The 27,983-nt window shown below is 40.3% G+C and overlaps 1 protein-coding gene across 3 annotated transcripts in view; it reads right to left on the bottom strand.

Moving 5' to 3' along the window:
* The window catches only part of Peli2 (pellino E3 ubiquitin protein ligase family member 2), a 139,718-nt gene that overhangs the window by 100,956 nt on the left and 10,779 nt on the right, over positions 1–27,983 (bottom strand). The window contains exon 2 of one of the 3 annotated variants that reach the window (XM_048362536.1): positions 430–496. The exons of the other annotated variants lie outside the window; for them this stretch is intronic. The gene's annotated coding sequence lies outside the window, so the exon portion shown is untranslated. The remainder of the gene's footprint in view (positions 1–429; positions 497–27,983) is intronic. 3 annotated transcript variants of the gene reach the window in all.

Genomic DNA, 27,983 nt, shown 5'->3' with positions numbered 1-27,983 from the left:
TGCCTTCAGGGGTGCAGGGGTGTAAGAGCTGAAGTTCAAGAAGAGAAACAATAGCAAGAAAGGAAAGAAGAGGAGAGGAGGAGAGACAGATGGGCCAGAACTCAAGGGTACGGTGTGTGTGCCAGTGACCAGAAGCTGTCAGTAAAGAGAATAGTATCAGAGCACCAGAGGAAATGTGTAGTTGTTGGGATGGTGCCCCTCCCCCAAGCCATGCCTTAGAATTTGTGAATGTGGCTTTCCAAAATAAGAATCTTTGCATTTGTAATCAAGAAGATCATCCTGGATTAGGGGTGGGCCTAAGCCCAATGGCACATGTCTTATGTATGAATGGCACTCAGGGACAAAGGGGGAGTGTCCAGAGTTATGGAAGCATACACCAAGACCACCTGGAGCCACTAGAAGCTGGAAGAAATGAGGAAGGATTCTCACCTAGAGCCTCCAGAGGAAGTAATGGTCCTGTCAGTATCTTGACTTCATACTTGTGGCCTTCAGAACGCTAGGAAAATAAACATCTGTTGTTGTAAGCTACCAAGGTTGTGATAATTTGTTATGAAAGCCACAGAGAACTATAAAGGCCTGAAGCAAAGCAACAATGGTGGAAATAATATGGAGTATTAGGGGAAAGTTGTACAGTTATTTTCAGGGTGAGCATCAGAATCACCCCATGAAATTCTGACTCAATGGTCCGAGTGGGCTCCAGATCATCAGCACATGTGCAAGTCTCCACAGACAGTGTATACATGTGGCCACAGCTGAGAACCCAGTGCTTGGTGACCTGTTTGGATGCACAGGAGGAGGGATACAGCAAGAGACAGAGAGGCTGCTAGCCTGGCTCTGGTGATCAGGGACCACTATAAATAGGAACTGGAATTACGAAGATACTCAGAGGAGTCATGCAGGGGCTAACTGAATAGGCAAGTCTAGAGTTTTGAAAAAGCCATAAATCTGGGGCCTTTGTCATGGAATGGCTGGAAAAATCATGAGTAAATAAGATTGGTCAGGAATAGAGAACAGAGAAGGGAAGTAAAAGAGGCTGGGAAAGTGCTTGGGAAATGCAACCATTAGAGGAAATAATCCTTCTAGGAAACAGGGTAGGACAGTAAAATCAATACCAGGAAAAAGTTGTATCTCAAAGACAGAATTCTAGGCATTTAATCAAATCAAGTCAGAGGTCAGTCATGAGAGTGAAAAGGCACAAACAATCATGATCGGGAACAGAAGAGGTCATGGAAGAAACTCACCCACTTTACAAACAAGCAAGGCTACCAACTCTTAGCCTTTCTTCTGACCCTCCACTCTTGTTCCCATCTTCTCCATAGAGCCAGAATGATGAAAAAGTGGTGCGCTTTTTCCACCTTCTGACTTCTAGAACTTTCTGATTCCTTCAGCCCAGGATTATTTTGTCTCTTCCCCATTTGATCATATGTCATACATTCAGCATCCTTCCTCCCCTACTTCCTGAAAGTCTCAGTGGCTCTTGTCAATGAACACCACATGGTAGGTTAAAGAGGACCACAATTCTCTGCTAACTCTGGGCTGGCCTCTATTGACTTGTGACTTGCTCACTAACAAGATAAAGAGAAAGCTGACAGTCTAAAATTTCCCAAACCAAGCATGGAAAAAAAAAGTCTTGCAGTTTCTGCCTGGGTCTTTTGGGAAACTCAACTACCCTGGGAGTGCCATGCTAAAGCAAGCATGAAAACATACTCTAGTACTCTAGTCCAGACAGGCAAGCAACACAGCTTAGCCTGGCCTGTTAGCCACTTGGCAAGCACCAAAGAATAGTGAAGTCACTGTGGACTCTGTAGAACAGCCCACCAACCAGCTGGCCATCAGATGACCTCCACTGACATCATGTGGGCAGAACTGACCAAACTGTGACCCACAGACATGCACCATCAATAAGGCATTGTTGTTTTAAAGCACTGGTTTTTCAAGTTATTGGTTCTGTGGTAATTGATCCTTGGAACTACAAAACCCCACAACATATGGTATGGTCTTCTTACCCTCCCTCCCTGCTTCTTGGCCTCTTCATTGACCCCCAATGTACTTCAAATCAAGCACTTTCATCTTGTCCTGACAACTATCACCACATTTTCCCTCTGCCCCTGTCTCTCTTCTAGTCCCTATCTATCCTAGGGAAAGTGAGTCCAGGAAAGTGAGGTGCCTGGCACAGTGCATCAGGGACTAACAACAAGCCGTGAAATCCTCCCAGCCTGCCAGGAAACAGAAAACTGTCTTGCATAGCAAAGTCCAGACACAAAGGTAAAATTCTGCTTACAAAGGCAAAAGGTTAGTGCTCCACAAAAGAAGGTCAGAATGCTTCCTGGCCTGGCAGGATTTCCAACCAGTCAGTTGGTAGAAATAAAATGGCCAGGTGCTGCTGACATAACTTATTTCAGCTACTGAACACGGCACTCCAGATCCAGCCCACAGGATGCCTTTCATGCTTCACATTTTTTTAAATTCTGAAGACTTTTCAAACTATCCATTTATTTAGCAAACGTGTGTGTGATGAAACCCTAACTCTTCAAATAGCTGAGCAAACAGTGGGTCTTACAGAAGTTGGATAATGGAAATACTATCAGAAGAACCTTCCACCTAAGGAAGAGATTTTCCTAGTTTACAATTTAGAGTACATATCAGTGTGAATTATCAACATTTTCTGTATACTCACTACAGGCCAAGGACCTTGTACAGGGAGATACTGCTCCTAGTGGACAGGCAAAAGCTCAGAACAGGTGAAATACACAGACTTAACATGTCTACCAAGAGTCAGGTCAGACACAACACCTAAAGCCACCTTTGCCTGACTCAAAGTGCACACCTTTTCCTAGAGACATCACTGACAACCAGTTTAATGCATTTCTTGGCATACAACACAGATACTGTCATGAAAAGATGCCTGAAAAGGGGAGCCAGCAGCTCCCAGTCACATTCTGGACACCTCCCGGGTGACAGGAACTGGCCTGCATTCTTAAGTGGCCTCAGATGGAAAGGAAGCTCTGTGGGCTCCAGCAGAGGCACCATCAGCATTCAATGATCACGGTCCCCAGACTGCCAAGCTTTACATCACAGACTGAAGGCTCTGTCCTCTCTCCAAAGTAGCATTTGACACTGGAACCAATAAATCACAAGCAACTACCGTGACCAAAAAGCAGAGTGTGCACTGCAGACTCCAGAGACAAAAGACAGGAAGGTAGGGAACAGGACCCTAATAAAACTGAGATGTGGCACCTGTCTTAAGACAACTCACATTTGCTCATCATGCAGACTCACTGTGCAGCTATGTGTAACAAAATGTACACAACTCACTTATTATTTAACCTGGACTTTCCCTGCCCCAATTAACTTTATTATAAAGCAACAATGTTTACTTCTCTGTACCTAAAAAATGGTGCTCAGTGGAGTCTCATACTGTAAGTAGCAGATTTTGATTTCTAGCCAGAGAACTAATTATGGCACTACCTTGACAATCTATCCTCTCTGGAGATAATCTGTTGCAGCTCTGCAAACATCAATTCATTCAGAAAATCTTCTACGCCTTGGCCTTTGCTCCAAAGAGCTATTCATTGAATATGAAAAGCACACTATCAGGTGAACTGAATGGGATTGTCAAGTCAAAAGCTGGATTAGGATACACAAGGCAACTTGACTCCTGACAGACTCAAGACAGGAAGTGAAAATCATAGATGCAAACAAGTACTGATAAACACTAAATAGAATGAGTTAGAAAACACAAATTGAATCCAGGATCAGTGGTTTACACCCATAATACTACCTACTTGGGAGACTGAGACCTGGAGAATTCTCAGCCCAGGCAGGAAAGTCCGTGAAAATTCCATCTTCAATTAACCAGTAAAAAGCTAGTCTGAAGATGTGGTTCAAGTAGTAGAGCACTAGCTAAGTAAGTAGGCTAAGACCCTGAGTTCAAGTCTCAGGACAGAAGGACAGATAAATATGGAGGAAGGGGGAAGTTGGTAGGAAAGGAAAAAGAAAAGGCAAAGGTAGAAATTTTAGTCTCAGCTCTTTTCCTAGCTGTTATGGTGAACTTATCAGCCATAATTATGTTATTTTAACTACAAGTTATACACTCAGATTTAAAAAATGATTCCCAAACATTTTCACTCAATATGGATCACAGAGACACTTCATCTAACTGAATACTGACACACTGAGGTAAGCTTGTGACTTGGTTGTTCCAGTCTGCAATACTCACAAAGTTTTCATGGCAACTGAGATGCAACTATTATGCTGTGGGTAACCTTTTTCTTTTTCTTATCTTCAATATCACTTCCCCAGACAAAATGCTTCCCAAGGCTGTCACAACATTCTCCATAGGAGGAATACAGTCCCGAATTCATGCTCAGTACTTCTGACTGCTCTTCCCATGTTTACACACTCACATACTCTATCCACCTCTTGTGGCAAGAGGCCTGGTATGAAAGGAAGAGGTCTGCATCCTGGCTGGGCTTCTAATCTTCCATGTGCACAGGTCCCTTTGCTTCTCAGAGCCTGGATTTTCTTTCCTATAATGTAGAAAGAACACTATACTATCTAGGATCTGCTACAATGGTGGTAAGAGGTGAGAAGAAAGCTAACAAGCTCAAAGAGGCACCATACCTAGCTGACCCCTGGGCAAACACTGAGCTCTTTCCTGCTTTTATTCAATTCCTATTTATTCTTTTTTTTTTTTTCTGTTTATGTGGTGCTGAGGAATCGAACCCAGGGCTTCATGCATGCTAGTCAAGTACTCTACCACTAAGCCACATTCCCAGCCCTCCTATTGATTCTTGAAGGTCAAACATTCCCACTTCATCCCCCAACCAGGCCATTAAAAAATAATAATAATAATAAATTTAAAAAAGAATTTGCAAAGCAAATCCACTGGACCTAAAAAAAGTACAATTTTATAAAATAATGTTCAGAATTTATATTCAATTTATATTTGTTATCTAAAATCTTTCTTTTTTCATTCCATATTGGAACTGTCACTGAATCATTCAAGACAAGATAACTTTTTCCCATATTAAATTCTTTCATTTTTCAGCTTTACTAGAAGGCAAACAGCAAACACTTTTCAATAAACACCCAAAAGTAGGCCAATAGCCAGGAATAGGGAAGGCTGTTTACATTTTTGTTTGAATACTACTTTTCTTTAACACTACTTGTTATTCTGCCTTTGGAACTAACAGTGCAAAATATCTCCAATTAAGTACATATTAACATTAGTGCTTCATATCCAAGAATTTGCTTCTAACCCTAAGGGTGAAATTTTTTAAATTATAAAAGTGATGTACAGAGGGGTAAGGTAAAAAGTACATTTCTTTTTGGACAATGTGAAATTTGTTTTTTAAGTATTATCCTGCAAGAATTTTTGTTCATAAAAGAAAATAAAATTAGTCCACCACGGGAAATAAACTAGGTGTAGTAAGAAATAGATTTGTTATAGTACATGATTTGTAAACTTCAGGACCAAGGAAGATTCTTATTCCTAAATTAGTGCTACTTGACACTCCACACTTCTTTACATATTCCATAAAGTAACAATTTTGAATAACAGACTAAATCACATCTATTGCTTCCTTAAAAATCCCTTTAACATCTTACTATTATCACCAAAATGAAGGCTGTTAGGTGCACAAACTGTAGCTGTAGACTGAGCCACTGATCCCAACTTCTCCATTCTCCCAGAACTACACAATTCCAGCTCACTTTGGAAAGCTGGCCTTGGGGCTAGACGATGTGACTTGCTCCAGCCAATAGGTAAGTGGGATGCAAATGAAAGGGAAGCAAAATGGGGTTTGAAATGCATGCTTGCCTCCTTAGTAGAGATGATCCTGTACTTCTTTCTGCCTTAGCCAGCTGGCCTGCTATGCCAAGACCATGTGTGAAGCAAAGGCACTCCATCGCAGCCTCAGGCAAAAGCCTTCTCAACCACTTCAGACTCCTGAGAATAAACGATCATTGTTTGAAGTCACTGAGTACTGGGATTATTTACTACATGGCAGCCTATGACAATAATTAACTTATGCTCTGCATTTTGAAGGCAAATAAAACTCAATGATCTTTTTACCTAAAGATCTAGGGCTAAATGTGCCTAAAATGTCAAACCATATACATTTTGAAAGCTTGTATATAAACAAAACCCACTCAGAAGAAGTGTAAAATTAGAAATAATTTCAAATGCATCCCTTTTAAAACTAGTAACCATTTTTAATGCTTTTTCAATGCACCTTTTTTTTTTTTTACTATATTTTAGATTTTCAATAAATCACTACATCCATTATGCGGTCCTTTAAATAAGAGTGTACATAAGTTTTACTCTATAATATTAAAATGTTGTAACAAACTGGTTAATAGTGAAAAATGACATGAAGAAATTAAGACATGAAAGAATCAAGACAATTCTGTCTTTATTTGACACAGCACTGGTTTAAATCTGTTTATTACACTCAACTTTCACCCCAGTAAGAGGCCTCTAAAAATGAGCATCTCAAAAGTTGCTTAAAAAAAAAAAAAAGAGTATCTTAGCCCAGGTCTCCTCATCATACAAACATTAAGCTGTGGTTATCTCAAATAAACTTCATAATACAAAGATATATGGTTACTGGCTGAAGTTTGAGATTAAGCCAGAAATTCAAACTCAAACTGAAATGTCTGAACTGTAACCATCTTTAACACTAAATAATGACTTTCAATCTCTTTTCCTTGTTTAAAAAATTTCATGGCATGCCTTTAGTCCTAAAATAACTCCATTAATATTTCCAAATATACAATACACAAAAATTCCTAAAATATAGACAAGGCAAAGCAAGGAAATTCAACTCTGAATATTACCAGGCATTGCCCAAACAAATTATTTACTACAAGGATATGTAATTATTACTGTATTCAACAACCAATTCTCAAGGCAATTTGTTACAAAATATTTTAGCTTTGTTCAATTATACATGGCAGAGTTTTGGAGGAAAACGTGGCTGTATACCAAATTATTTGTAAATACTTTTTAATGAGCTATGAAGCATAAAACCATTAATGCTACACAGATTCACTCCCTTCCATGTAACAGCTGAACCATGAGATTAGGAAATACTAGAAATAAAAATGTGTACAAAGTCAGGTTCACTTAAAGAACACTTTAGCGGTGTTTAATGACTGAAAAGTAACAGGTAAAAGTCAATTACACAGAAGTGCTTCTGAGTAAATGGCAATTGCCACAACCAACTCTCATTGCTAAAGGAGCATATGACCTAGAAGTTAACTTTGATTTGGATCATTAACCCACTGGCTACAAAAAGAGAAAGAAAACCCTTTCATATTCACCATGAAAATACTCAAGTGAAGCTGGGCACAGTAGCTCATGCCTGTATTATACTTTCAATATGGGAAGCAGAAAATGAAGACTGCAGTTTGAGGATAGACCAGGCAAATAAAAAAGACTCCACCTCAACCAATGGCTGGGCACAGGGATGTGCATATGCTAGCCTAGAAATGAGGGGAGCACAAAGTCAACCCAACAACCCAGGGAAGCACATAAAAAGATTGTAGCCAAGGGTGGCCTGGGCATAAATAAAGACGCTGTCTGGAAAATAACCAGTACTAACAAAAAGGTGCTTGAAGTGTGGATCTGTCTAGCTGAGTGCTGAGCCCCAAATTCAATCCCCACTAGCGAAAACTAAATGCATTAATCTATCAATTATCATAAATAACATATCTACATGGCTACTAGGGGTCAGTTAACAACCACACACATAATTCAAACAGAGGCAGTATGCTATCATTCATCCAAAGATCAGAACACATCAGAGGTTTTCCTCTCAAATCTCCCAATTTATAAACTGTTGAAATAGAGATTCGTAGGCAATTTCTTGCTATATTCAGGGGTAGAGTTCAAGAACTATAAATGAAGCCAGTTCCCAGTGGCTCATGCCACTGTGACTTGGGAGGCTGAGAACAAGAGGATCACAATTTGAAGCCAGCCTGGGCAGAAAATTTTTTCAGAGCCCTTTTCATCTCACAGTTGAGTGTAGTGGCATATGCTTGTCATCTATATGAGAGGCTTGAGATTTTGAGGCTGTAGGTGCCAGGCCAGCCCAGGCAAAAGAAAAGTTGGTGAGACTGCATCTCCACAGAAGGGAAGCTAGACACAATGCCATGTATCTGTGGTTCCAACAATGACAGGAAGCCTACAGGTTGGTGGGTCACGGCTCAGCCTGTGGTTCAGGCAAGCAGTGAGGCTCTATCCTATAAGTAACCAGTGAAAAACAGAGCTGGAGGCATAGCTCAGCAGTATCATGCCCCATATAGCATGTGTTCAAACCCCAGTACCACAAAACAAACAAAGAGAACTACAGATTACCTTAGAAATATGACAATGAAGGTAGCAACCAGCCATATAGAGCTATTTAAATTTCAATGTGAAGTTAAATAAAATACAAAATTCAGTTCCCCCCACTAGCCATAGCTCCAGTATCTCAGAGTCTTGAGTCCAGTGGCAAGCAGAGACTGAATACATCTCCCAGCACTGATCCCCAGCACCCATGTTCTACTGGCTAGCACTTTTCTAGATTCTCAGCATGCCAGGTGAAAAAGGTGTCTTCAATGGCACCAAGCAAATCAGTACAAGGATGCTGAGCCCTAGAGTTCAATTCTGTCATCAAGATTTCTAGAATTTGACAGCTGGAACACAATGCAAAAGGACAGAGAGTTCCTTGGAATAATTAATACTTGGGCTAAATGACATTCTCAAACTCCATCTCTTTGCTTCAAGGTTTTTTTTTCTCTCTAATTAGTAATTAAGAAAATGTTCTACTGTCTTGTGTAGGAAAGGAAACATTTTAGCCTCAAAAGATATATTTTGCATGGAGTTGACTCATTTTCTCTAGGGATACACTTTGGAATTTACAATGTTAAGTTACTAATAAAGTGTGATTCACCCATAAAAATCCATCTTAAAAACAACTTCCAAATTTAGACATATTACAGATACCAAGAAGGCATTTTTGTTTTTAAGAGCCAAAAAGAATGCTTCCTTCACACAACTATTTAAAGACAGCAAACACATTCTGACTAAAAATCAGAAATAAAACTAAGATGCCCAGCATTATCTCACTCAATATTGTTACAAAAGTTCTAACTGAATCAATAAAATTGAAATCAAAATAAGAGGTACTAAGTACTGTACAAGATATAAAGCTAGCATTACAGTTGTCCAAGTTAAAACAATACATTACTTGAACAGAAAAATCAGCAGCCAACAGAACAGAAGTACTTCAGACATAGACCCTGGAATAAATAAATGAAGCGAGTACCATCACTCAGTGAGAAAGAAATGGGTTTACTTAGTCACGTGTGCAGAGGAAACAGAAGCTACTTTGAAAGAAACAGAGTACTTTCCATAATACTCTCTAAAGGTGAATGAGAGCAGTCAAAATTAAAGAAGTGAAGTTTTTCTTACCACTGATTGATGAATGGTTAGTCTAAACATAAAAGCAAGGGTTGGTACACCTGAATATGTAAAGTATAAACCTTCTGTGTATCAAAATCTGCAAAATTACACATTTACCAAAGCTAGACTAAAATACCAGCAATAATACGAGAAAACATAATGTTTTTAATAAGAAATGTGTTGACAAATCCATTTCCATGGATATTTGGAAAAACAGGCAAAACAATTCACAGAAGAAAATGACAATGATTAGTGGACCGAGATACTTTTAAAGGAGATTATATGCCAGTGAAATTGCCAACTGTTCAAATGACACCGTGCTCTCGTGCCACCAGTGAGAATGGGAAAGGTGTCATTCACTGCAAAAGCATTTAGAAACACATACCAACATCTTCTAAAATCACTCATCATGGTCTTTGACCTCTTAGCTCTAATTTGAGAGAGAATATTATGGAAATAACTTTGAAATAAAAATCTTGAAAACAAAATTTCACATATGAAGATATTAGCAATATCACTCTGACAATGGCAACATCCAGAAAATAACAAAAATTAATTTTTTTAATGGTACTGCACACTGAATTCAGGACTTCACACTTGACAGGAGAGCACTCCACAGCTTGAATCACACACACACACAGTCCTTTGGCTACTCAGTTGTTTTTTTTAAGTTTTTATTATAAAACTGATGTACAGAGAGGTTACAGTTTCATACATTTGGCATTGGATACATTTCTTGTACTGTTAGTTACCTTGTCCCTCATACCCCCCTCTCTCCTCCCCCTTACCCTTTCCCCCCCTGAGGTGTTCAGTTCACTTACACCAAACAGTTTTGCAAGTATTGCTTTTGTAGTTGTTTCTCTTTGTTTACCCTGTGTCTCTCAAATTTGGTATTCCCTTTCAATTTCCTAGTTCTAATACCAGTATACACGGTTTCCAATATACTCAGATAAGATTATAGAGATAGTGTAGATACAATCACAGGAAGGTGATACAAGAACATCATCAATAGTAGAAGCTACAGATACACATGGGATGTTGAAAGTAGTTACAACAGTGATATAACAATCGTTTCCATAACATGGAGTTCATTTCACTTAGCATCATCTTATGTCATCATAAGGGTATAGCTACTGGGCTCTTGTGATCCTCTGCTGTAACTTGCTACTCAGTTTTTGTTTCAGATAAGAGCTCACACTAACTTTGCTAGAACTGGTCTCAGATTGTGAGCCTCCAAAGTTACTGAGCCACAGGCATGCATCACCACATCTCACTTGTTTTTGAAGTAAGAGCTTTTTTTTTCCACCGGTCTGACCTTAAACTTCCATCCTTCTATCTTGCCTCCTGAGTAACCAGGATTACAAATATGTAGCACCATGCCTCCTCTACCATAAATTCTTCAATAGCATTGAACAAGGACAACGAAGATCAAAGAATACAAATACACATATGCCACCAACATGCTGAAAATAATATGTATGTAAAAAGATACCAAAATATTATTAGAAGCTGTTAAGAATTTACTATTTAATTTGTACATATTTTTCTATATCTTCTAAATTTATATATTGAGTATGTATTTCCTTAAATGGGGGGAGGGGGAATGCTGGAGCTTGAAATTGGGTCTTTGTTCTTGCTAAGCAGATGTTAGCACTGAGCCATGCCAGCAGCATTGATGTTTTTAGTGGTTATTTTAGGTAAGGTGTGAAATGACCTGGGCTTTCTATCCAATACTAAAGCACCAGCCTTAACCTCTGATTCTGAGTTACCCACACAAGATCCTCAGTCTTGTACCAAACCCGATATCAAACATTTGTCACACTAATAATGTTGTGGCCAAAACACCACAGGGTGTTAACAGTACCTGAGTTTCCTTTTTCAACATACACCCAAACCACACACTTCAAAACATTCGCTCCTCATACACATGTCTGGCTTTCCTTTCTAACTTTCCAAAATCTTGGGCCAGAAAATTCTATTATAATGCAGGCAGTAATGGGAGGCAGGGTCATGTTTTAGCTCAGTTGGAGATCACTTATTGGTGAATTTCTTCAGATCCTAGAGATTGATAGTCCACATTAAGACAGAGCTCATAAGGGAAAAAGAATGATCACTAACTTCAGGGCAAAGAGAGTTCATGTCCTCAGACTATGCCACCCCACACAACCGGTGTGGGTACATTTCAGAACACCAAGTAAGAGATCAAAGATGAACCTATTTTCCTTTCCACAACCTATATTCATGAGCCGCTATTCATGCAAACTGTAAATAACAACATTACAGTGTATTGCCAATAAGACTATACACTCTGTAATATGGAACAGCTTTTCTAGAAAACACCATGGCAATTTCTTAAAAAGTTAAATATACAATTATCATAAGACACATTAATTCTGCTACTAAGTACCTACCAAAGAAAAGCCAGAAAGTGTACACACAGATTCACAAGCAAATGATATGGCATTATTCACAATGGCCTCAAACTGGAAACAATTTAGCTCCATGAACTTGTCAATGGGTAGACCCATACAACGGGTAGACCCATTCACTTATGAAAAGGAAATAACTGATGTACAATATGACTTGAATTAACACCGACATTATGTTAAAAGAAAGCCAGACACAAAGGCTATTATATGATCCTACTTATATGAAATTCCCGAGAAAGGCAAAAATGTAGGGACAGAAAGACCAGTGGTTGCCTAGAGCTGAGACAGGAGTAAGAAGTAACCACAATTAACAGGAGTAGTGCAGGTGCTGGATGTGTTCTACCACTGCACCATGATGATGGGTTTATAAACAAGCTGTTCATGAAGCAAAGTAGATGTCCTATAAAATACACCTCAATAAAGAAAGGCCTTCATTTGCATAACACTGAAACACAAGCAAAATTCATTTCTCACATGTACATGTAAGAAATCCATAGGATGGACTGTGTTGGGATACTACCTCAACTTCAGTTCTCCTATTATAGCAGTAGGACTGCCTCCAGTGTCTATGCCTCCAAGGCCCATGGCCCAGGTTGTTAACTCTTGTGAGAAAACCATTATAATGTCATAGTTGTTGCATTGTAGTTGTTGTCAACCTAGCAAACTTATCCCATCCCTTTCAGCTTCAACCCGGCAGCTAAACCCTTCTCTATCCAACACAGGACACCTACCAGTAATGGAACAATGTGTCTGAACCTCATGGCTCCCAACTAAACCAATCTCCAGTGGGATACATAGACATATTCTTGGGGATCTACTATATGTCAAGACACATTTTTAATTTCATTTTCAAGGTCCCAGATTGCACTGGATTTCAACTCAAGATGGGACAAATTTTCTGCTTTCATCATATGGCACTAACAAGAAAACAAGTGAGGCAGACTTACTGCCAAGATGATGCCTTTGGGACAACAGAAGGCCATGGGAAGACATGCTGCTCTTCACAAGAAGCAAAGGCTTCAGCAGTTACAAGACGCAACTAGTATTGGGAAGACCGAGTCATTCTGTGGCAGGAGAGGCAGACCAGACCAAATACCATGAGCCAATCAAGTGTTTTCTATTGCAAATAGTGCCTTTTGATTTAGCAAAACATTACCACCAGTCACAGGAAATCTATGCAATAGATTTAGATTCTGTGGGGTTGAGGCTCATTCTGCTAGTGTTGGTTTAGTTGTAAAAGATAAAAGCATCACATGCTTATTACTAGCTACAGATTTCTACATGCCTCAGAAACATTATTAATAAAGTCTAATAAATCTAAGTCAACACTAGGGATTAAAAATAACTTTTTCCGGGGCTGGGGATATAGCCTAGTGGCAAGAGTGCCTGCCTCGGATACACGAGGCCCTAGGTTCGATTCCCCAGCACCACATATACAGAAAACGGCCAGAAGCGGCGCTGTGGCTCAAGTGGCAGAGTGCTAGCCTTGAGCGGGAAGAAGCCAGGGACAGTGCTTAGGCCCTGAGTCCAAGGCCCAGGACTGGCCAAAAAAATAAATAAATAAATAAATAACTTTTTCCTTGAAACAGAACTAGTATCACTCAAATTAGAGTGTTAGAGTTATTTGGGGGGGGGGGGTGTCTGTGACAAAACAAATACCTGAAACAAAGTAAAACAGAGGAAATGCTTGTTTGGGCTCATGGTCTGCAAGGTTTCAGTACATAGTCAGCTTGTTACATTACTTTTAGGCCCATAAAAAGGCAGGCGTATCATGGCATAAAGTCATGGCAGAAGACAGAAGCATCTTTATGACAGCCACAAAGCAGAGAAGGATAGAAAGAGGCTAGGGACAAAAACCCAATGACCACTGACCTACTTCTACTTAGGCTCCACCTCCCACTTTCCACCAATGCTAGCATATGATGAATCCATCAAGGGATTTATCTACTAATAAAGTAGAGCCCTCAGGATCCAATTACTTCTCTACAACTGAATCCACCACCTGAGGGCCAACACATGAACCTTTTGAAGGACATATCCAAATCCAACAGTGGAGGAAAATACATATCCTTCATAAGCAGAATCCACATTTTTAAAATTTGTTTTGTGTGTGCTGGTACTGAAGCTTGAACTCACGACATGGGCATTGTGACTTAGCTTTTCCACTCAAGATTGTTTCTCTACTACCAACTTCTGGTCTTCTGCTGATCAACTGGAGATAAAAGAGTCTCATACACTTTCCTCTGCCTTAGCTGGCTTCAAACTGTGATCCACAGATCTCAGCCTCCTGAATGGCTTGGATTACGGAGTGAGCTGCCAGCATACCCAGCTTAGTTCCTTTCATTCTGTAGCCCAAATGTTAATGCACAGCATAGGAAAACTCTCATAAAATATGGCTGAATAGACGACAATTTGCATTACACTGTTGTCAATCCAAAACAACAAAATCACTACATGCCATTCTCTGATTCTGCCCTCAATGAGCTTATTTTGAAGCTTGAAACTATGAGAGGTTAGCTATAACTTGAAGGAGTGGACTGGAGAGGAAGGCAGGCAATGCAGACAGTAGACTACTTCAATATTAACCCAAAGTAAAGAGAACATTTATTAAAGATTTCCTTGGAACTCCTTCTATACTGTTTCTAAACTAAGTTTCCCTGATCGTTCTTGTCTATTAATGGAAGCACTGGCAAAGGGGCACAATTAGTGATCACAAAATATTAGGATGGATGGCCTGCATTCTACTCATTTGACAGCAACCCACTGTACCAGGCACTTTACTAAGTGTGGGCAACTCAGGGAAAGATAGACAGGAGTCTTGTGAGGAAGATAAACAATAAACAAAACCACAAATAAAACTGACATTAGTACAATTCCAGCAAGTGTTGTTCTATATTAATCATGTCTATAAATCCTACAAGTCTTTAAAATTTTATCATCATGTCTATAAATGTTAATACAATGGTGCTTTACATGTATACATGCATCTAGGTGCACTTCATGTATCTATTTGGTCAGGCTATATAGTCTGCTGTTATCCAACCTAACAATCTAGGTGCTTACCTAAATGTATTTTGTAGATATGGTAAAGCCCATCACCAGTTAACTCTTTGCAAAAATAACCCAGATCATCTGTGAGGTCCTGCTTTGAATCCTAGGTTGGATCTTAAGTGCCCCTCCAAGGCCTGTGTGTTAAAAGCTTAGTCCCAGCTTGGCAGTGCTGAGAGTAGCAAACCTATAAAGAGGAGGGACCTAGTGGAAAGTCTCTGAACCACCAGGGATGTGCCCTTGAAGTTAATGGAACTCCAGCCCATTCTCTCTTCACTTTCCAACCATGTGGTGAGCAGATTTGTCCTACCTACCACATTTTTCCATTTCCCTCGTGATGTGCTGCCTTGTTCAAGCAACAGGGCTAAAACCATTGGAACTATGAGCTGAAAGACACTTTTCACCTTATAACTTGCTTGTTTCAAGTTATTTGCTATAGTAACACAAAGCTATCACAAGTCCTGATTCAGACAGGAAAAAGCCTTCTAAGCAGAGCTGGGGTTTCCCTGAAGAAGAAATCCCAACTGTGGAGAGGATAGAATCCTTTCCTCACAGCCTACAGACTCAGGACTGCGAAGCCAGCCTCCACAGTTACATGAGCCAGTTCCTGAACACTGCACTTCTTTTTCTCTGAATCCTCAATGATACCAACAGTGTTAGAGCCAGGTTTCTCATCTAAAGCAGAAATTAGAAACAAGAGAAAAGTGGGGGGAGGGGAGAGAGACAAAATGAAAATTACGCTGTTGGACTGGAATCTGAGGAATGAGCATGTTGATGTCCACATACAAACCTATGCACAGACAAGTAAAAAACATCAATATGTATGCAGACGCAGGGAAAAACATACAGCTTTTCCTGGCTTTGTCCACCAAGGGGTCCTAGAAGCCCAGAAGCAGTGAACCCTTTTCAAATTCATATCCTGGTTTCTAAGTATAATCATCAACCTTCAACAAGAGCCAAGGCTCCTTGGCAAAGTAGTTGATGTGGCAGGGAAACTACCAGAAGGGCCTGAAACACCTGTGGTACTAAAACCCCAGAAGTGCCTAAAAAACGGCAGCACAAGTCAGAGGCCATGGGAACCAATCGGCAAGAGTACCAACCAAACCTGGAGCATCTGGGGAGGGGACGAGGGAGATCCTGGATCACAACCCATAAAACCAAAAAATAAAACTAATGTCCCCAATCTCAATATAAATAATTGAGTAAATACATGTGTAGAAAAAAAGGGACAGCTCTATTCCTTACAAAACAAGTGGAAATGTGACTACGTAGAAAAGTAATGAAGGAAATATCTAATCATTAAGCAAACTCACAATAATTTATAATTACTGCAGGAAAGATCTATCAAGGGATGCTAAAATCAGAAGGAACTGAAAGAGAAAATGCAATTATTAGTTTGGGAGTGGCTCCTCCAAGATATTTATTACTAAGAGAAAAATAGCAACTTTTCAGAGGAATTAAATAGACATCATCTTAGCCAAGTGATCAAGGTAAGGTATTTCATCATCACTTAACTCCAAAGCAAATTTAAGATTTAAAAATATGAAGCAAATGAACCAAAAGAACAATGTACTCAAAGTAGAGGAGAGAAAAGGAAACAATGATAGAAGACAAGATAAATAGGAGGAAATGACACTTCAATAGGAAATTAATGGTTCTAAGCAAGACTCTAAAGAATTCTCTGCTTAGAAAGATAATCAACTGCAAACCAAATAAATACATCGACTGATTTTTATCTAGCTTTATGATTAGTCTGAGACAATTAAATTGTGAAAGTACCAAGAACAAAGAAAACCCAGTATTTTAAACACCCAACCCCCCCTCCATTCAGCAATCCCAGTTTCTCTCCTGCCCTTCCTGTCCCCCTTCTCATGGTCCATCTGTTTTCCTTTCCTTCCACAGCTTCCTTCCCCACCCCAGCCAGCAACAAAGCAAGGATTGAGTGTGTCATGCCCTATCACTTGGGATGTCCCCATGTCAGGCACTGGGTTAGATAGTTAAGGATTTAGTGGCTTAGACCAGGACTCTATTACCACCCAGCTGTCCCTGAGAGAGGCAAGCTTCCTTTTTGAAACCCTCCAGCTTCTTGTGAGCTGGGACCCTGGGGTCACATGTAGTCTGAGTTTTCCCACTGCCTTCCCCTCCTGCTCATGAAAGCAGAGCTGCAAAAAAGGTACCTGAGAAAACACCCACAGCACAGAGGGAGTTAATTTCTAATATTAACGAAGGGTTTCTACAATCACACCCTTGAGGATACAAACAAGGTGAGAGAGTGAACAGATTTTATACTACACTGACAATAGCTTAATAACAATTTGTTCTCTTAGTCCCACTACAAAGGGATTGCAGGGAGAAATCCAACAAATGCAAACATTAACTTAGGAGATCAAATCAGTAACATTTTAAAATATTTTATCATAACTCATACATTTCTAGTTAAGGCCTGACTTCTTAAAAGTGTGCCAAAAAGGACACATCATGAAATTTCTAAATTCAGAACTTTACAAATTCAAACAGGCAAATCCCTCATTATACAATATTCCTATAATATTCCTTCTCTGCAGTTGACTCTCTAGCCTTTGCCTGCACATGCACTGCCGAAGATAACTGATAAAAAGTCTTTACAGCTTTTTTTTTTTTTTTGCCAGTCCTGCACCTTGGACTCGGGGCCTGAGCACTGTCCCTGGCTTGTTTTTGCTCAAGGCTAGCACTCGCTTACTTGAGCCACAGCGCCACTTCTGGCTTTTTCTATATATGTGGTGCTGAGGAATCGAACCCAGGGCTTCATGTATACAAGACGAGCACTTTACCACTAGGCCATATTCCCAGCCCCTCTTTACAGCTTTTTGAAGACAAAAAGAGCTACAGAATTACCTGTACTTTGATTTAATTAAAAAGTGAATAGAGGTCCTACAATTCTGAAGAAATGTTCTTTGTATTCCACAGTAAGACTGTTCCAGTGTTGGTACTTCATGTCAAAAACTATGTGAAAATTCAATGTTTTGTCTCAGCACTTTTGCTAAACATATGTACAATTTTCCAAGACTACTCCTCATGTGAAAAATGATTCTTTAAAAACAGACATTTCTTAGCATGAATGCTCCGGTGAGCATGTTACAGACACAGGCACCTGTGCTGTGATGGGGAGGGGGGGCGGGGAGGGGGCACACAGGCAGGGCACATGACCTGAGTGAGGATGTGCCTCTCTGCACCTCTGTGGGCATGTGGTGCAGCCCCCTCAGTGGATGTCCACAGCCACGGCATCCCAGGAAACAAGCATCCTGGGGCCTCCCACAATGCCACAGGCATTATCCGAGTAGAAAAATGTGAGAATGTGAGAATGATCCTGAACTCATCTGCAAAGCTCTATCTGGTTTTGTTTAACTTCAGCAACTCAGATAAACTGAGAAAAGTTTAAGATTTTTTTTTTTGGGGGGGGGGGGTTGTTGTGAGACTTGAACTCAGGACCTGGGCACTGTCCATGAGATCTTTTTGCTCAAGGCTGGTTTTGAGCCACAGCGCCACTTCCAGTTTTCTGGTGGTTAAATGGAGATAATCCTCTCTACACATTCCTGCCCAGGCTGGCTTCAAACCAACATTCTCAGATCTCAGTCTCCAGACTAGCTAGCACTATAGGTGTGAGCCACCCAGTGCCTGGCCAGTTGAAGAGCTTTAATTCAAATCACCAGCCTCAAGTTGGATCACAATCTTTCCTTTTAAACAATGAACTGATACGGGTAAAAGCCCGCATGTGAATATGAGCGGTCAATTTTTTTTGTGCTAATTGTACTGCCAAAGTAGCCCCAAACACCCTAAAAGGAGGAAAAGCAGGCACACACCCCCTTTAGTCCACAGTTCCTTCTTATAAGCATGAGTCTAATATTCAGCAGAAGAATCACACCCGAGGCATTCAGATTACTAGCATTCTGGAAGTGACAAGGAAGAGAGCTCCTGACCAGGAAACTGCATTTCTATGGGACCAGGAAAAGTCCTCCATTCTGGCACCAAGATGGGGTCCACTGACCCATTAAGCTCTCGGAAGTTCGGATTTTTATTCTTTTCCTCCACTTTAATTTAGACACACAGGAAGTACATGTTACATGATCCAAGAAAAGCTCTTTTTTTTCTCTGCTCCTGTTCCAATGACTGAGAAATAAGTTTCTCAAACTTCACATGACAAAAATCTATGATTTTATGCTTATATAGCAGCTTTTCTCTTCTAAGGAAAAAAAGTTAAAATTACTAAGAGATTCTTAATGCTAATGATACATAAAACACTTTTCATTATTTGGGGGCCCTTCGGAGAAAAGGAGTACAAGAATGTAAGGAGGAAGGTGAGCAAATATAGTCATCATATTCAAAATACATTATATAAGAAAGAACTATGCAACTTATGGATCAGGATGGGAGGGGGAATATGGAGGAAAGTGAAGGAGGGGGTGATGTTGTCCAAGAAGCACTGTACTCATTACCTGACTTATGAAATGATAATCCCTCTGTACAACACCTTAATAAGAATAGTAAGATATTAAAAATAAAGTAGTAGAATTGAAAACCACTTTCTGAAAGCTATTATAAAAGTCATTTATTGTCAACTCCTACAAACTTGAAACCGTGGCCTCTTGAACAGAAAATTTTCTACTGAATGACTAAAAATTTCCTTCATTTTTTTGTTGAAGACACCAGCCAGGCATAACAATGTCACCTCTACTGAGAAGGCAAGGAAGTGTGACATGTTTTTCAAGGGGACTTTGAAAAATGGACAAATTGTAGATTACGGCATTTACTGGACATAAGACTCCCATAAATTGTGAAAAGCAGAATAGACAAGGTCTACCTGAGTGGGAATGATATCATACTACACACCTACAAGGAGAAGTAGAAGGCAGAAGAGAAGGGGAGGTGGGAAGAGAAGGAGAGAAACAAAGAGGAAAAGGAAGACACATATTCAACTGAAGAGTGAGGCCACTGGTGCATATAATCAACTAAAACCCTTGCATTCAATACATGGCACTAATGAATTACATACATCAGAAGATGTAAGAATGACCAAGGCCAGCAGGTTGAAGCAGTCCAATATATTTCTTATTCTTATATAAGAAAAGGCATTCCTAATTACTTTCAACATGCCATGTGAAACCATAGCTTCTATTGTTCATGATCCTCTTGTATCCCCTTCCTGTGGTTGTACCCGTGCTCTCACTGCATCTTATCTGAGTACATTGGATACTGTATATACTGGTATTAGAACTAGGAAAGTGAAAGGGAATATCAAAATCGAGAGACAAAGGATAAAAAGACAAACGACTCCAAAAGCAATACTTGCAAAACCATTTGGTGTAAACCAACTGAACAACTCATGGGGGGAGAGGGAAGGGGGGGAGGAAGGAATGAGGGAGGAGGTAACAAACAGTACAATGTCTAACGTATGAAACTGTAACCTCTCTGTGCATCACTTTGACAATAAATAAGAAAAAAAAAAAAAAGAAAGAAAAGGCATTCCTCTAATTGAACAGCCCTGGAGAATGACAGACAACACGTGATGGCTCCAGTTTTGCTTTCCGGTCCCAATCCTCCTAGGATGAAACGGGTTCAACAGCCCAATGCATTACAAGAAACCGCAGGTTAAAAATATAATCTGGTAGTTAACAGTGATGCTTCCAAATTATATGTTCCACAGATGGATCAAGCAAACCTGTTTATTTGGTTGCCACACTATCCAAATCCAAAGACTGTGGGCATAACCAAAAACACTGTGGACCTCAACTCTTCACCACACTCTGTGCCCCTGTGAGGCCCTGAAGAAGCCAGCTATGAAGACACTTCAGATCTCCACACTCAGCCACGCTCACCACACTCCATGCCCCCCAAAGAACCCAGCTATGCAGAACGTGGGTAAACCAAGCACACTCAGCGAACAGATATGCCTCTTCTACAATCTACCCTTGTGCTAAGGTATCACTGTCACTTGAGTTTTATTTTTAAATTTTTTGTAAGACCCAAATATTTGAAAGGGATTTTCAGTTATCGAATGCTAAGGTGCCACTGCGGCTTGATTTTTAATTCTTATGCGACTTAAATATTCGAAAGGGATTTTCAGCTACAGAGTGCTAGTACCATTGTTGCTTGATTCTTGTTTATTAATTTTTCTATGTCTTAAAATATTTGAAAGGGGGGCTGGGGATATGGCCTAGTGGCAAGAGTGCTTGCCTCATATACATGAGGCCCTGGGTTCCATTCCCCAGCACCACATATATAGAAAATGGCCAGAAGTGGCGCTGTGGCTCGAGTGGCAGAGTGCTAGCCTTGAGCAAGAAGAAGCCAGGGACAGTGCTCAGGCCCTGAGTCCAAGCCCCAGGACTGGCCAAATATATATATTTGAAAGGGATTTTCAGAGGATTCCTTTGGGCCCAGTTTTCTACTTCTTCCAAATTTACAATGTTATTCAGTGATCACTCATGTGTAGAAAAGATCAGAGGGCAGCCTCACCCATCAGAAAAAGACTGGAGCAGACTCCAAATACATATCTAAGAAAGCATAATCATCAACTGTTATTCTTTTTCATTTCTTTACAGACATTTCTGGTACCTCACCAGTGAGTGAGTCCACAATTTCAGTGGCCCCTGAGCTCACCGTTCCTGAAGCATTCCAGTAGTCTGGGATCTTTTCTGCCTAGAATGGAGTTTACTGACTACTCACTTTGTTTCTTAGTGAGTATAAGATCCAGCATACTGTACTAGTAGTCTTATTCTTTTCCTTTTTAAAAAAAAAACTAAATCCACATTCCAAAGAAAAAAGCATTCTAGACTTGAATGATATTCCTCATAGGGAATAATTAGTACAGGTTTAGGCTAGTCATAGCAGAAGATCACAAGAGCCCAAGAGCTATGCCCTTATGAACACATAAGATGATGCTAAGTAAAATGAACTCCATGTTATGGAAACGAGTGTTATATCACTGTTGTAATCATTTTCAACATGCCATGTGAAACTGTAGCTTTTTGTTGTTGTTGTTCCTCTTGTATCCCCTTCCTGTGGTTGTCCCCACGCTATCACTGTATCTCATCTGAGTACCCTAGATACTGTATATACTTGTATTAGAACTAGGGAAGGGAAAAGGAATATCAAAATCGAGAGACAAAGGATAAAAAGACAAACAACTCCAAAAGCAATACTTACAAAACCATTTGGTGTAAACCAACTGAACAACTCATAGGGGGAGGGGGGAGGGACAGGGCGAGGGGGAGGAGGGAAAATGAGGGAGGAGGTAACAAGTTATACAATAAATATACCCCTGTCTTACGTATTAAAAAAAAAACAACACAAAAAACTAGGGCTGGGATATAGCTCAGTAGCAAAGTGCTTGCCTTGCAAGTACAACATCCTGGGTTTGACCCAGTACCAAAAAAGACACACAAAAAAACCAAAAAACTAAATTCACATCCCAAAGAAATAAGCATTCTAGACTTGAATGATATTCTATTGTAAAAGTAAAAGCTGTTTTCAATTTAATAACAATAACCATGTATAGCTAGTACATTTATAACAGAAAGCCTAAAATGGTCAGCACTCAGAAAAATCTCACTTTGAGATCTTCAGTAACAAATTGACTCACCAACTACCACCCCAACAATCTATGAACTACTGTCCCTGAACATTAGTTCTCTTCCTGAGAAAGTATCTGCAATTTCTGGCTCGTTTTTTATTGAAACCATGTGCCCATCATATATACTTGGGAAGAAAATCTACAAGGCAAAAATAATCAGGCATATACCATAAGACAGTCTTATTATATTCCAGTCAAAACTACATGAATGAATTCATGAGACCAATTTACAAAACCACAGTTCACCAATCAAATGGATTACAGCTTCCTCCCAAAGATTTGGGCACATACTAAAGGGCCGGCCTGGGCTGTGTCTGGGTAGGCTTTACATTTAGCATACAGCTTTCAGGTACAGAGACTCCACTGAGAACAAAGACTTCAAACTTGTTCTGCCTCTACACTTGCTCTCTGATGTATGTGCTTTCACTTTTTTCAAATATCAGCATATTTTCTTTTGTTCCTTATAATATATAATCTAAATTGTAGGCATTTATTTCATTATTGACTATGGTCCCTAAAAGAACCAGAGTGAAAACAGTTAACTGAAATTAATATTCATTTGAGAACTACAGAAAATCAAGGGAGAAACTATATTGGGGAGGAGGAGCAAGATATAAAAAGGAGAAAAGCTGGCTACACCCAAATCCCAGAAAAATGGACAGATCTGGAAAAAAATCATACTAAGCAAAATATACCAGGTTCAGAAAGACAAAAGGTTTTCTCTAATATGTGGATCCCAGAACTAAAACAGAAACATATATGTAAACACATATAGGGTCATATGCATAAACACTCAAACTGACTAAAGTATGCAGGAGTGAGATTCCATGGCATAACACTACTGAATAACTGAAGGACAGTTTATCAGGAAGCTGAAACATGTAGAGTTGTGGCTGAGGGGCAGGGGATGGAGATTAATGGGAAGGAACTGGAGGAATAGGCCAAAACAGCCATATACTCACTCAATGTGTATGGGAAGTGGCACTAGGAAACTGGATGAGACTGTGAGTAAAAGGAGAGGTGAGAAGGGGAGTTGAATGATGGAAGGGGTGACTCATCAAGGCACACTGTCCCCATAAATTGACATGTTAAATTGAAACCTTCTTGTACAACTATATGAAGATAATAATAATATAAATAGAAAACACTGGGCAAAAGGATAGCTTATATTCCCCTTGTACACACAAGTCTCTCAAGCAAAACAGAATTTAATCACAGGATTTCTGGTTGCTCGTGATAACAATTTAAAAGACTAAAAGAGAGGAACAAATAACCTTAATTTGGCTTTCAGAGTGTCCCTATCTGTCTTGCTTCCAATACATAACACGCTGCACTAAACATGGTATGACTGAAAAAAGTCAACAAACAGCAAGTATGTTGGTAGGGCCATGAAAACAGTTATACATCACAACTTGGAGTGGCAAAGTATCATATATGCATCACAAGCAAACACAAAGTTCTCTAAGAAGGGAAGGAGCTGAAAAGCAGAAGGCACAAAGTAAAAAGCACACAAAGGAACCCAGCCAGCATACAAATGCAAAAGGCAGCAGTGATAAGAATCAGGAGGAAAAAATAATGGAAAGAATATTTATCTGACTTCAGAATGAAAAGATAAGAAACCAGAGCAACTAATTTTGAGTAAAAATAAAGATTTATCACTGTCAAAATATGGCTGGGTTTGTTGATTTTTCTGGGAAGATTTTTAATGCTACATACTAAGCAAACATCTAAAGCCAAAAACTAGAGCGACTGTCAGCTTCAGGTCACAGCCTTGTTTTCTTCCACGTTAACTCCTCTTAAAGTTGAGGAGGGAATTTTTAAATAGCGTTACCATCTGGTTTCAGGTTCAATCTGAGAAACCTTACCCTCCACCTCACCTTAGGAGAACTGGTGCAGTATATTTAAGGAGGCTTATAAGAAAGACAAACTAATTGCCCATTTTAGAGCAAATATTTTTTTAACTAGGGCAAGGAATAATAAAAAGGGGAAAAAAGCCATCGATGATATACTGCTCCTATTTTCAGGACAGTTCTTCACTTTAGACACTCCACACAGTGTCAGGTACTATACAAGGCAGGTATTACACTAAGTGTTGGGACAGACTGAAGCTGATAGAGCCCAAGGCCTTCCCTCAGAAGGAGCCCAATAGGGAGGGGACATTGATAAGGCACAGAGAGATGGCTAGGAATCCTTGCTACTGAAGGAAAAAGGAGGAAGAGTGAAGAATAGCATAGTGCTGTTACATCCTAAAAGGTGACTCAGATGCTGCAGGTAGAGTACTGAGTCTCAGGGGGACAGTGTGTGGCAGCATAGGAGATGAAGGAAAGAGGAAGACAGATCATCAGATATGATACAGTGACAGGGAGTGACAGATACCAAGAGGGACAGGGAGGAGGTGAGGCCGGGAAATAAGTTATTGTGAATTTGCCTGGACAATTCATGTATACAATTTACTGTCATGAAAGTGTCCTTTCCTCTATCAAATAGAATTATTTTCAGCGGCCGTGCCCTTCACATCCATGCTGTCCTTTCTTGATCTTTCAGAAATGTTACAGTAATCTCATAGAGTCGTTTGCTCCTCTCTCTCAGGTGTCCTGTTAGAACAGAGAGCCCTCAGACTTACAGGGAAAGTCTTGTTCCACCTTGCCCTCCAGAAAAGCAAAATTCGTGTTAAATAAAACATCTACTCTGATTAAGGAAAACATATTTGGCATTTGGCATATAATTCGCTTAAATGTTTTCTTTCTAGCATTAATACTAATACTCCAAAAAGAAGCACATACATTGTGCATATAAAATATCTACATTTATGGGCCATAAGTGGAAGTGCATGCATTAAAAAATGAGTGATATTCCTTCTCTTCCAAATTTTGTTAATATTCTCTATAAATTGTTTTATCACACAACTTTTTATTTATATTTCCTAAGTGAAAGTAGCCTTTTAAAAAAGTTTCCCTTTGCAGATTTTTCAGTGAAGGAAAGCTAAATGAGTGTTAACATCTGAAAGTTATAAGAACCCAAGACTGAAGAGGGTATGATGTATAGAAACTAATATGGTTGGTGTTCAAATGGAGGCAGAGAAAGCTAGACCAGAGAAAAGATTCACTCAAACAGAAAGCCCTTCTCCCAAGGGAGCTGAGCTCTATTGTCCAAATCTGATCTGAATGAAGGCAACAGGAAAAACAAGAGGCAGGCATCCTTTGACTCTTTCTGAGGGTCTGAAGGAGAGGAACACCAAGGAAATGTGAAGGGGCAGAGCCACCCAGCAAGTGGGGGGAGGGGATGCTGCAGCCAGCAGCTCCTTATGACCAAAGCTTTAGAATCTCATGCCAATCTGAAGATTCACACCCTCTCATGTTCATCACAAATTACTACTCACAATAATATGGCCTTAGTGGAGCGTCTCCAACCTGTACATCCATAGTATAAGCACAAGATGTGTACACTGGCTTCGCAGTCTCGGTCACTGGCTGCTCAGCTCTCTGCCTCCTCATCTGTTCAGTGAGACCACCACCTCTCAAGTGATGTCCAGAAGCAGGGACATAAGCTCTTTAATAAACCTCTTACATTGGGAAGGTCTGCAGTCCTGCCGGCCACTCACAACAGAGCCTGAGAACCTAGCCCAGCTAGGGAAAACCCCTCTGCTTCCACCTTCTTGCTCCTAGGGAAAGGCAGCCCCAGCTGCACTCCCATGAAGGAGTAGCATTAGAAATAATTCAACACAAGGGCCTGTGTGTTCTATTACCCAGACAGGATTCCCAACCAATAAACCCAAAGTGTGAGCTTCGACAGTCATGCTGAGGCAAGGGCATACAAATTATTAAAGTGGTGAAGATTTGTGTCGTTTCTCATCAGGGGACCAAGTGACTTGCGTCAACTTTTAATATTTAAAACAGTAACATATGAGCAGACAACCATTATAAGACAGTAATTCAACTGGAGGGCATTCTGGTGTAGGAATATCACTGGGGTTTCACCCTACAATGTGGAGCTTACTGCATTATCAGAATCAGCCGATTGAATCACTTTCCTGATCCCTTCCAGGTCTGCTTTCCCCCAGGTAACATCAAATATTGTTTACGAAAATGTTTGTTCCCTGCTGTTTTACTGTCTGATATCTTAGACACCTGTTTGCTAAGATTTGTTTTTCAGGAACCCAAGGGTATAGGTACCTCACCCCACCATTCCCTGAAATGGCTCAATGTCATTACAGAAAAGGCCAAAACTGCACAGCATAAAGCAGGCCCCACTTTCAGAAGGGTGGAAGTCAACCAGGGCTCATCAACTAGATCCACATCTGGTCCAAGTTAACACTCAGTGTAAGCAAATAAAAGGCCTTTTCCTGGCTTGCCGTGGCCTATGCTTTGCAGATTAGCTGAACAAGGGCCCATTACTGGAACAAGCTGTACCAAGCACTCACTGTCAGTGAGGAGATAGGTGATGTGACAGTCTTTTCCCTTAATCAATACTAACAGGAAGATTAAGAGACAGAAGAAAACTCAACAGGCACAGGCCTTAGTATCCAGGAAAATGCCGACCTGTACTGGATAGGCTAAGTGCCAGAAGCTCTCTTGTTCAGGCTATAAAACAAATACAAATGCTAGCCTAGGAGCAACAGCAAGGGACAAAAGAAAAATTTCAAGGGTGTGTGGGGCTGCAATCAGATTAGAGAGCCCCTCTAGAGAGAAGAATAATTCAATAGGTCAACTGTGATTTCAGATGATCAAGGCAGGTCTTTCTTGGAACATTAATTCAGCTATCATATATTCATCCAGACAGGATGAGTTTTCATTTTTATTTGAAAATCATAGGTTTAACAACTTAAAAGGAGCACAAGTATGTAAGTAGGTAAAGCAAACTTTATTTCTCAAAAATCTAGCTTAAGGGGGAAAAAATGTCCTTGCTGGTAACTTTTTGTGCTATGTGTTTAGAAAGAATATGGGAGGAAGGGGGAGAAGAAGAGGACAGGAGGAGTACTTTGAAGACCAGAGATTTAAGGTGAGCACCAAAGCCAGGCAAGAGGAACAAACAGCAGTAGTCAGTAACCTGTCACCTGCAAACAGCAACAACAGAAGCCTGTTCCATTGCACCATGAGAGAGGCCAGTCTGTGGGGAGAGGTCAGGGCCCCATCCCACACAGTTCAGCAAGAGATAACAGGGGCAATGAAGACCCACTGCAGAGGAACCAACCCCACCCTGGAACAATGGCTTGAGGAGAGCAGCCAGCACCTCCTCCCACAGTGGCCCACGGCAGCAGTGAGGCCCAGGGCTACAATCCTCTCCCCTGAGGGCAATGCACAGGGACACCACAGCTAGGCGTGCAGGCCCAGGGCACAGTCAGATGAGTGTGGAGAGGGAACGAGTTCTCTGTCTCCTGACTGCTCAGCCAGTGAGGTTCAACCCTAAAACTTTCATCAGTTGCAGGCTGAGTTCTGAAAACAAAACAGAG

Source organism: Perognathus longimembris, chromosome 14 (genome assembly GCF_023159225.1).
Source record: "Perognathus longimembris pacificus isolate PPM17 chromosome 14, ASM2315922v1, whole genome shotgun sequence".
NCBI classification, from domain to species: Eukaryota; Metazoa; Chordata; class Mammalia; order Rodentia; family Heteromyidae; genus Perognathus; species Perognathus longimembris.
The sequence above is the reverse complement of the archived record's forward strand: the minus strand, read 5'-3'. Positions and strand labels throughout refer to the sequence as shown.